Source organism: Zingiber officinale, chromosome 5B, assembly GCF_018446385.1.
Source record: "Zingiber officinale cultivar Zhangliang chromosome 5B, Zo_v1.1, whole genome shotgun sequence".
NCBI lineage: Eukaryota > Viridiplantae > Streptophyta > Magnoliopsida > Zingiberales > Zingiberaceae > Zingiber > Zingiber officinale.
Genome location: NC_055995.1, coordinates 39,428,293 through 39,440,017, shown reverse-complemented (window position 1 = coordinate 39,440,017; position 11,725 = coordinate 39,428,293).

The window sequence follows — 11,725 nt, the reverse complement described above, 5'->3', positions numbered from 1 at the left end:
GCTAGGCAACCAAATAAGAACCTGCTTTAAGAACTTTTAAGAATTACGCTTTGGTTTCATAAATTATAGTACTAAATGGGTGACTTGATGTTATGTTTATATTTATCTTTTTATCATGTTATGGAAACCATATTAGTGTAGTTCGGATATGCAAACAAAAGAAAAGTTTTATTAATCTAAGAAAAATTATTTTAAGTCTTCCGCTGTAATATGTACGTAGAGTATCGTAGCCCCGTCCCTTAGGGTTAGCAGGGAGGGCGGGCGTTACAGGTTGGTATCAGAGTCAGGTTATTGCCAGCTCACTACACACACATCAAGCCTCCGACCTACCGCTCCAAGTAAGAATGTTTATGTTTAATTTTATATGCTCATGTTTATTTTCTTGTGTTATACTATTTGCTTGATTTATTCTTTGAATTTCTTATATGCTTATGCTTAGTTTCATTTTATATGACTTATGCCTTATTTCTTTTCTCGTTATATTGCCTATGCTTTATTTTCTTTGCTACATTACTTATGCTTTATTTCCTTTTGTCATATTGTTGTCACTCTACTTCTTACATTTCTTTATGTTGTTTATGTTTTAGCTTCATGTTTTACTTGCTTATGTTTAATGCTTTATTCTATGCTTTTAGTTATAAATTTAGATTAGGATTTCATATTGGTAGGTTAGGAATAATACCAGGCTAAAAACTATAACCACGTACACTAGTCTAATTGTCCTTATTTAGATAAACATGGTTAGGACACGCAATACCCGAACCGAGGGAACAGTGACTCCACCAGACCTTACGCAGGTAGTCGCAAATCTCCAGCATCAGATTGCCGAGCAACAGCAGCTGATCACTACCTTAATGGGTCAGCAAGGCAACCCAGTTACCCCACCGGCAAATCAGAATGCACTACCGATTATACCTACAGCCGCGCCAGTGCCCCCGACAGCCCCTACTCCGATGGTCCGACAAGAGACCTATCTGATTCAGTGGCAAAGGCTTAAGCCGGAAGCATTCTCGGGAAACTGTGAACCATGGGATGTGCAAGCCTGGCTCAAAACCGTGGAAAGCATAATGGAACTACTGGATTAGCCTGAACACGAGAAGGTCAAATGCGCGTCGTTCTGCCTTACCGGAGATGCCCGAATGTGGTGGGACCGAGTGAAGGCGAAAAGACAAATAAACCAAATGCAGTGGACAGATTTTGAGACAGAGTTCTTAGAGGAATTTTTCCATATGCAAGTGACCAACAAGCACTATGACGAGTTAACTGAGTTCCGACAAGGTGATCTGTCAGTTAACGAAGCCGTCAAGAGGTTCAACCGCCTAGCCCGTCTGTGCCCAGAACTGATCCGTACTGAAAAAGAAAGGGTCCGGTTAATGTTAAAGATGCTCCGACCCGAGATAGCCCTGAACGTAGCCGGCGGAGTTAATAGACCGCAGACTGCAGAGGAGCTAGTCAGCAGTGCCCTAATTACCGTGCACTACCAGAAAGCAATGAACAAGGGCATGAACCAAGCACTGACCGGAGGACAAAAATCGCACAATACCAGAACCGACTGGAAAGGAAACTCAAGTGAAAAGAGGATACAGTGGAATAAAACAAAAGGTGGTCCGGCCAATAAGCAAACTAAGTACCCTCAGTGTGCCACATGTGGGAAGATGCATTCTGGAGTATGTCTCCTAAGTACCAGAAAGTGCTATAACTGCGGAAAGGAAGGCCATCTAGTGAGAAATTGCCCAACTCAACCTCAAGCACCACCTCCGAAGAACTTTCAGAACAGGAGTGCCCCCGCACAGCTTCACCAGATGCAAGCTGCCATAGAAGGGACTTCAATCAGCCAAGGAAGATTGGAAGCCCCTCCCGCTATGACAAACGCCAGAGTCTACTCTCTCGCTCAAGATGACGTGGCGAACGCCTCTACTATCGTCCCAGGTCAGCTATCTAATTTCAGTCAGTATGCTAGAATTTTTATTCAATGCTGAAAGCGAACTGATGAGGGAATCCATCGAGAAACTGAAACATGTTTCGTATCCGTTAGTTGAAACCATGTCCGGACGACTCTCTACCCTCACCATAACACCAATGTTATTCGAGAACATGTTAGAGAAGCAAACCAGGGACCCGAGCCTTCAAAGAATTAAGCAAGAGACTGCAGAAGGAAAGAATGACGGGTTCCATATCGCAGACGATGGAATATTATACCTCAGGGATCGATTATGTATTCCAGAGGATCCAGAGTTGCGAAAGAAGATATTGGAAGAAGCCCATACAACGCCTTATGCAATGCACCCGGGTTCCACTAAGATGTACCAGGACCTGAAAAATAAATTTTGGTGGTCCGGTATGAAAAGAGAAGTGGCTCAGTACGTCAGTACTTGTCTGACCTGCCAAAGGGTAAAAGCTGAACACCAGAGACCCGGCGGATTATTACAACCTGTCCAAATTCCAGAATGGAAATGGGAAGAAATCTCCATGGATTTCATTTCAGGTCTACCCAAGACGACAAACGGATATGATGCTATATGGGTGATCGTGGACAGATTAACGAAGTCTGCACACTTTTTGGCGATCAAGATGACTTATTCAACTGAACAACTAGCTCAGCTATATGTTAAGGAAATCGTCAGATTACATGGTATCCCTAAAACCATTATTTCTGATAGAGACGGACGTTTTGTCTCGCACTTTTGGGAGTGCGTTCAGAAGGCCCTCGGCACGAAGTTGTTGTTTAGCACAGCCTTCCACCCACAGACTGATGGGCAGACTGAAAGAGTAAATCAAATATTGGAGGATATGTTAAGAGCATGTGCCCTGGACTTCAAGGGGAGCTGGTGCCGATATTTATACCTGGCAGAATTCGCCTACAATAATAGCCACCAAGCTACTATTAGAATGGCACCTTACGAATCTCTATATGGGAGGAAGTGTAGATCTCCTATATGCTGGTATGAAAGTGGTGAAAAGAAGGAAATGGGGTTCTGAACGGAACTTATTGATGACACCACCCGAGCTATACAAAAGATCCGTCAACGAATAGAAACTACTCAGAGTCGGCAGAAGAATTATGCCGATAAACGGCGCAGGCCACTAGAATTCAACATCGGAGACTTGGTATTCCTTAAAGTATCCCCCATGAAAGGGATAATGAGGTTCGGAAAGAAGAGCAAGTTAAGCCCACGATACGTAGGACCGTATCGGATTTTAGAAAGAGTGGGCCAAGTCGCATATAGACTAGAACTACCTCCAGACATGACAGCCATTCACAATGTGTTCCATGTATCGATGCTCAAGAAGTGTATTCCCAGCACAGATCAAGTGATTGAGCCACAGTCGGTATAGGTTCAAGAGGACCTAAGTTACGAAAGTGGACCTATTCAGATCCTAGACCGAGAAGTCAAGAGGTTAAGGAACAAAGAAATACCCTTAGTAAAGGTTCTATGGCAGAATCAACGATTCGAAGAAGCCACCTGGGAACTTGAGGACGATATGAAACAAAAGTACTCGGAGCTATTTTAAAGTTCGCGGACGAACTTTTTATGAGGTACGGGGTACTGTAACACCCACTAAGCTTTTAAGATAAATATGAAAATGATGAATTTGCCTTAGAAAAATATTAGTGGAATGTTGAACCAAAAATAAATAAAAAGAAATAAAAATAGGGAATGGTCAAGGATTGAACCTTGAACCTCTTATATTATAATTTATAGAATTAATTAGTACAAACCAATTGGGATAGAGAGAAGATATTCATAGCAAGGAAAGGGAATGCATGATAAAGATAGGAGTAAAGATCTAAGAAGAGAAAGCAAGAAAAGAGCAAGAGAAAGGCAACTTGCCTTCCTCCCTTCCTCTCTCTTTTCCCTCTCTTGCCGTGACCTTAAATGAAGAATTAGGTGGATTCATTCCCCCTTATTTCATCATGAATGATGAGAATAAATTAGAAAATAAAATAAATGAAAGAAAAATAGAAAATGGGTTAAGGGAGTAGGAAAGCAAAAACCAATCTTGCTACCTCTTCCCCCTTAACATAAAAGGGAGCAAGAAAAGAGAAGTTTATTTTTCTCTCATTTTCTCTCATTCTTCCTCTCCCTCACCGAAAACATCAGTCCCCTCTCCTCCATCTTCGGCCCCAAAGCCAAGGTTTTTCCCCTAAGAAAGCCTAAGATACAAGGAGGACTTAGCAAGGGAATCAAGGGAAAGGAACTAGAAGAAGAGGCTACTTCTTCCATCACCATACCTTAGATCCACAAGTAAAAAGGATGTAAGCTTCCCCTCACCTGTGGTACAAGGCTTTTTATGTGATTTTCGGATTTTATGAGGATTAGAAAACCTAGGAAAGAATTTTAGAAAATTTGGCTAAAGAAAGGGTTTTCAAATCTAGGAAGGTTTAAACAAGTCTTTATTTTATGATATGTTTTCTATGCTATTTAGGAAGGATTTTCTTCATGTTTTTATACCTAATTGATGCTTGATCAGAGGAGTGCCTAACCCTAGAATTTCGGCCAAAAATATTTTAAGGAGGTAAGGGAAAACATGGTGTAACCAAACTAGTACAAGATTCCCTCGATGAACTACTAAGGGTCTTTTATTGGTTTTTTTGTTTGAAAGTTACTTGGAACCAAAAGAAATCCATTTATACGTTTCGGCCAAGAAAAAGGGCTTAGGGTTAGGAAGACCTTTAAATTTAAGTAACCATGTTTGTATGATAGAATACAGAGTTCTCTTAAAGAATTGCATGTTGAACATGGTAAGAAATTCCTGAACTCTTATTTTAGATTTTCGGCCATGATAAGATGGATAGTTTAGAAAAGTTTGAACAAAATTCTAATATGCTCAAGACCTCTGTGATATCATGATATGAAAGTTGTTTAATGCTCTCATGTTTAATTGGAGTATAGAAAATTTGTTACATGATATATGACATGTAAGATCACAAGGGTCCTAGCTTGTTTATGAACCCACTTTGTATATGATGTTCTTAGTAATTTTTGCCATGAAACTTACTTAGGTTTTCCATGCTTTAGGCCACTTAAAACCTAGTTTAAAGATTGGTAGGTTTCGGCCATGAGGAAAAATAAAAGAAAAAGGGAAAGAAACCTAGGAAGCCTAAGACACAATTCACATGTATGTTTATTATGCTTGTCTTTATACATGCTATGAAACTTGTATGATTTCTTATGCTTTTAGGCTATTTGAAGCAAGTTTATATACTGTTGAGTTTCGGCCAAGTAGGGTTTAAAAGACCTAGAGGCCTTACAAATGAAACCAAAGGTGTTAAAAATGCTTCTTATGGAAATATGATAATGTGTTGATTGTGTCACATGCTTGTACAATTTTTCCATGACCTAAATGGACCATTGTATGTTTCGGCCATGAAGGGATAGAGGCCCTAGAAACCCTAGAACAAAAATTAAATATGCTTATGTCACTCTACATGAAATATGATCAGTAGAAAGACAAAGTTCCTATGCTATATGCTGTTTAATGACCTAATTGAGGCTAGGGTAAGTTTCGGCCATACATATTGTATAATGTCTTGTTATGAATTTATACATGATGTTAGTTCAAGTTCACATGATTGTATATTTGTTTTTATCCCTAATGAACACTTGTTAAAAGTTTGACCATGACATATGTTAAGGGCTTGAAGGACTTAGGAACTAGCTCAATATGCTTACTATGTTACTTGGAAAAAAATGCTATAAATGTGGTTTAAGGTTTCCATGCTTTCATGACATTTGGGACCTTGTTTCACACCTGATAGGGTTCGGCCACATGAAGTTTAGGGACTTGGAGAACTTAGAAACCAAGTAAATCATACTTATAATGCTTCCTATGAAATTTATGTAATGATAATTTAGGTTCCACATGCTTGGAGGTTGTTTTTACGTAAATTGAGATCTAAGGGGGTTCAGCCATGATAAGAACCCAAGAGATTAGGAATCTTAGAACCCAATCTAACTATGTTACCATATTTCTTATGATAGTATAATTACATGATACACCCTTATGCTTAAACATGTATGCTTGTGATTTCTACTTTCTATGATATGATATGTGCTTAGAAATATGCATACTTTGATGATATGTTATGTGCTTAAAATATGCATGTTTTTATGATATGATACATGTTTAGAAATATGCATGCTTTGATGATATGTTATGTTCTTAGAATATGCATGCTTGATGATATGCTATATGCTTAGAATATGCATGTTTTTATGATATGATATGTGTTTAGAAATATGCATGCTTTGATGATATGTTATGTGTTTAGAAATATGCATGCTTTGATGATATGTTATGTGCTTAGAATATGCATGCTTAATGATATGCTATATGCTTAGAATATGCATGTTTTTTTTTATGATATGCTATGTGGAAGGAAATATGCAAACTTTGATTATATGCTATATGCTTAAAATATGTATGCTTTTATGATATGCATGTTAATATGATGCATGCCTAAGTGATGCATACTTTTATATGATGTATGCCTAAGTGATGCATACTTTTATGACATGATGTATGCCTAAGTGATGCATACTTTTATATGATGTATGCCTAAGTGATGCATACTTTTATGACATGATGTATGCCTAAGTGATGCATACTTTTATATGATGTATGCCTAAGTGATGCATGCTTGTATGATGTATGATATGTATAAGTATGACATGTATTTTACATTGAATGGCTTGTACCAAAAGGGTGGGCTCCTTATACGCCCCTATCTCGAATTACGGGCCTAGTAAAGGGTGGGCTCCTTACGTGCCCCTAGGTCGAGCTACGGGCCTAGTTTCCTAGTAGGATCAAGACTTATTACCTTGGATCTACTTAGGATGCGTGCATTATGTATGTATGTGGTACTAAGCCGGGGCCCTGAATATGTTGATATTACATTCAAGTATATATGTAAGAAGAAATGGTTTTAAAGATCATGAGACATACACATGTTTTTCGGATACATGTTTTCAAAATCATATTGCATATACCTTATGATCATGTTGTGATGATGCTATGATCTATGATATGCCATGATTAGATATGATTATGTTATGTTTCATGCTATGCTTGATATGCCATGCTACCTTATGATGATGCTATGATATGCCATGATTAGATATGATTATGTTATGTATCATGCTATGCTTTAAGAGATGATATGCCATGACTAGTTATGATTTTTGTTATGTTGCATGATATGCTTAAAGAGTATGATATGTTATGCCATGACTAGTTGAGATCATGTTATGTTGAGATATTCTTTGATCATATGATGATTTTCGGTTTTAGTGAGTAGGAAAGGAACTTACTGAGCCATGAGTGCTCACAGCTTACTTTTCCTTGTACCGTAGATAAAGGAAAAAGCTGGATGTGCTAAAGGAGCAGCAGGAGAGGCAAGGAGATGTGTGTGGCTGTGTCTAGGCAACCAAATAAGAACCTGCTTTAAGAACTTTTAAGAATTACGCTTTGGTTTCATAAATTGTAGTATTAAATGGGTGACTTGATGTTATGTTTATATTTATCTTGTTATCATGTTATGGAAACCATATTAGTGTAGTTCGGATATGCAAACAAAAGAAAAGTTTTATTAATCTAAGAAAAATTATTTTAAGTCTTCCGCTGTAATATGTACGTAGAGTATCGTAGCCCCATCCCTTAGGGTTAGCAGGGAGGGCGGGCGTTACAGTTTTAAAATTAAATCTTTCCTATTATAGTTTCTACAAAAGATTAAGAAAAGATTTGATATCTTTCCTTATTTGTAGATTGAGAGGAAGATTTTAATTTTAAAGATAACTTTCATTTTTGGAAATCATCCACATGTTTTAATAGAGAGATTTTAATTTATAAAATTTCCTTTTACAACCAACCATGAAGGGAAAAATTATTAGAGAAATTTTTATTTTAAAAATTTCCGGAAACAAATAAGGAAGTTTTAATTTTGTGTTTAAAACTAGTCTTATTTGGAGCATGATGGTGTGGCCGGCCATAGCATGGGTTAAAAGGAATTTTCATTAAATTTTCCTTATTAACCAATGGCAAGGCGAATAAGGGAATTTTAACTATAATTAAATTTCCTTATATGCCAAGGCCAATAAATATAAATGAGGTGGTAGAGGTGCCTCACCTCACAACATATCTTCTATAGTTTCTCCTCTCTTCCTTGGTGTGTGGCCGACCCTATTCTTCTCCTCTTCTCTTCTTCTTTAGTGGTCGGTGCATCCCCTTCTTGGAGTTCTTGTGGTGGTCAGTTCTTGCTAGGAGAAGAAGGAGAGAAAGGAGGCTTTGCTCTTGCATCCCTTGGAGCTTGGTTGGTGGCCGAGAATTGCTATCTCTTGGAGAAAGGTGCTTGGCCGAAACTTGGAAGAAGGAAGAAGGAGGCTTGGTGGATTCTCATCTCGGTAGATCGTTGCCCACACAACGTCCGAGATAAGAAGAGGAATACGATAGAAGATCAAAAGGTTGTTGCTTACAAAGAAAGGTATAACTAGTAATTGTTTTCTGCATCATACTAGTGTTCTTTGTATAGTTTTGAAATACCAAACACAAGAGGTATATGATTCTAGGTTTCGAATCTGTGATTCAAGTTTGTGTTTTTTTTTTTTTTTGAATTTGTGATTCGATTGTTCCTTTTGGTTAAATCTAGGGTCATATAAGGAAATTAAATGTTAAATTTCATTGAAATGCTTTGTCTAGGAAGTAGTGGATGCTCCCATACCCAAGAAGGCCTAGTGCCTTGCCATGTTTAACCTGGAAGCCGATTTCTGAAATTAATATTTAATTGAATTTGTAACATGGGTGGATTTGGATCAATAATGTTAAGCATCGTTTGCGATCCAAGTCTAAACCACTAAGGACAGATAAGTTAAATTTGGAATCAATAATGTTAAGTTCCGTTTGTGATTCCTAATTTAATTTCTAAAGAATACAATATGTTGTTAGTAAAGGTTCAGGACTTGTATAAAATTTTTGTACAGGGGAACTACTATTATCTTCCGTATAGCAACCAACAAACCCCACCCACCAGTCGACTGTCAAAACCATTAGTCGACTGTCCTCTTGTGGAAATTCGACCGTTACATCCCAACGGCTCGATATCAGTCGACTGGTAAAAGTACCAGTCGACTGCTCCACATTGGTTGAGGGAATTGAAGCATTCTGTTTGCTCCCAGTCGACTGCCCAGTAGACTATACCAGTCGACTGATGAAACCACCAGTTGACTGGTACCCGACTACAATCTCTCAGCACTCGGACCCTCACCCTTATGACTCATTTGACACTTCCTTCGCAGTCTCGACCTCTTGCCTTCAAACCTACTTCCTTTAGCTCTCGTCCCTCGGATGCATTCAAGCCCATGGATCGTCCCCAATGTCATCCTTCGCGTATACCTCAAAGTCGCTTCCCTCGACCCTTGTCCTTGTTGCCTTATCCATGGCCCTTCGGATGCTCCATCCTTCACCGGACCCGAAGCCGTCAACTTGAGTCATATGTGTATCTTGTAAACCTGCACACTCATATACACATATCAAATATAAGGGTGAACCTAATTTAAATCCTTTACCCAAACACCAAAACACATGGTCGCACGGACCATTGAGATTGCTCCAACAATCTCCCCCTTTTTGATGTTTGGCAATACGTTTAAGTTAGTGAAAACATAATAGCAAAACAATATGCTAAAAACAATGGACTTATGTTGCCAAGGCTACACACTTGGACTTACACTGCCGAATGGACTTACAATGCCAAGGCTACACACTTGGACTTACACTGGCAAATGGACTTACGTTGCCAAGGCTACACACTTGGACTTACACTATCGAATGGACTTACGTTGCCAAAGCTACACACTTGGACTTACACCACCGAATGGACTTACGTTGCCAAGGCTACACATTTGGACTTACACTTCCAAAACAAAAATGCAAACATGCATTGGAACCTATCTCAAGGCTCCCCCTATACCTATGCTCCCCATTGTGTTAGGAATTTTCCCACAGGACTTTTTAAGAACCTATCACAAGGCTCCCCCTATACCTAAGCTCCTCATTGAGCTAGGAATTTTTCCACAGGGTTTTTTTTTAAGAACCTATCACAAGGTTCCGCCTACGCAAAGGTATTTTCATGTTTTCCCAACTAAACTTTATGTCTCCCCCTTTTCCTAACATCCAAAATGCTTTCCAACAATATCCCAATTGTTGAAAACTTGTCATCCAACTAACCCTAAACTCGTGTATTTATCCCCCATGGATCTCATATACCTACACAAGCTAACCCGATCCAAAACCAATGCTGAAAACAAATTCAGACTGGCATCAGTCGACTGCAACAGTCGACTGCTCTTATCGAAACAACACATATAATCATTCTGTGTTTGATATGTTAGTATTAGCCCTAGTATCAATTATGAGATGATTGTAAAGGGCTCCTTTTGTATCATGATCCTGTCTGAGAAGCTGGACAAGACGGAGATCCGGGAGAAAGAAACCCACCGCTGATGGAGAATAATGCCTAGAGAACGCTGATCCGAGAAACCCATAGCGGATCCAAGAAGATGAAGCCCCCAAATGTTCTCTCGAGGCAAGATACCAATGGCGATGAGGAGATCCAATCGAAGAACACCGGCTTCGGAACTCCCAAGGCTTCCTACGCACAAGAGACCAACCAACACTACCGTCAATGACCTAAGACCGGGGTGGGAATCCCTGGCTAGGCCCTCCGACGCTCAAGTCAGTGATCTCTCTTGATGTGGAAGAAGGAGGAAGAAGATGAACAATGGTTGAAAAATTAGGGTTATGAACGTACATAGTGATGCGAACTTACCCCGCCAACGGAGAGGATTCCCCTTTTTATACCACTTCATATAACCTCCATAGTCATGAAGTGGACCCCGGTTTGTTAGTGTTTGTTATGAGATGACGTAAGCTGTGTACTTGTGGTAAATGACTTTTAAGGAATCTTCTTTGTATCCCAGATGTACCTTCTTTGTCGTCTAGTACCTGTAAAACAATCTGAAAACACATTTCCCACCAAACTATATACAACACCTGTTATACAATCATATACTGCAAATATCTTCATTAATCATTTTATTAAAAATACTACTTTTTTTCTGTATCACAAGTTCTCTTAAGGTATTTCTATCTTTCCTACTTGTGCCTCCTGGTTTACTATATTATATATAACTTTGTTCCTTGTATTGATCGAGGCTGAGCTTAATTCAGTTTGATCAATTATTATTACTTCTCATGAGGCTTAGTAATTTTTATCAAGTATGTAATTTTTATCAAGTATCTTGTCAAGGTATTATTCAGCCTGACCGATGTTTGGCTCTCCTTTTTAAAGGTATGTCTCGACCGATATTGACCTACTTACTTGGAAGTACATCCCGGCCGATATTGGCCTACCTCCTTAGAGGTATATCTCAGTCGACAATGATCTAATCACTTGGGAGTATATCCCGACCGGTATTGGCCTACTTACCTGGAAGTATATCCCGGCCGATATTGGCCTACCTCCTTGGAAGTATATCGCGGCCGATATTGGCCTACCTCCTTAGAGGTGTATCTCGGTCGACAATGATCTAATCATTTGGAAGTATATCCCGACCGGTATTGACCTACTTACTTGGAAGTACATCCCGACCGATATTGGCCTACCTCCTTAGAGGTATATTTCGGTCGATAATGATCTAATCATTTAGAAGTATATCCCAACCGGTAT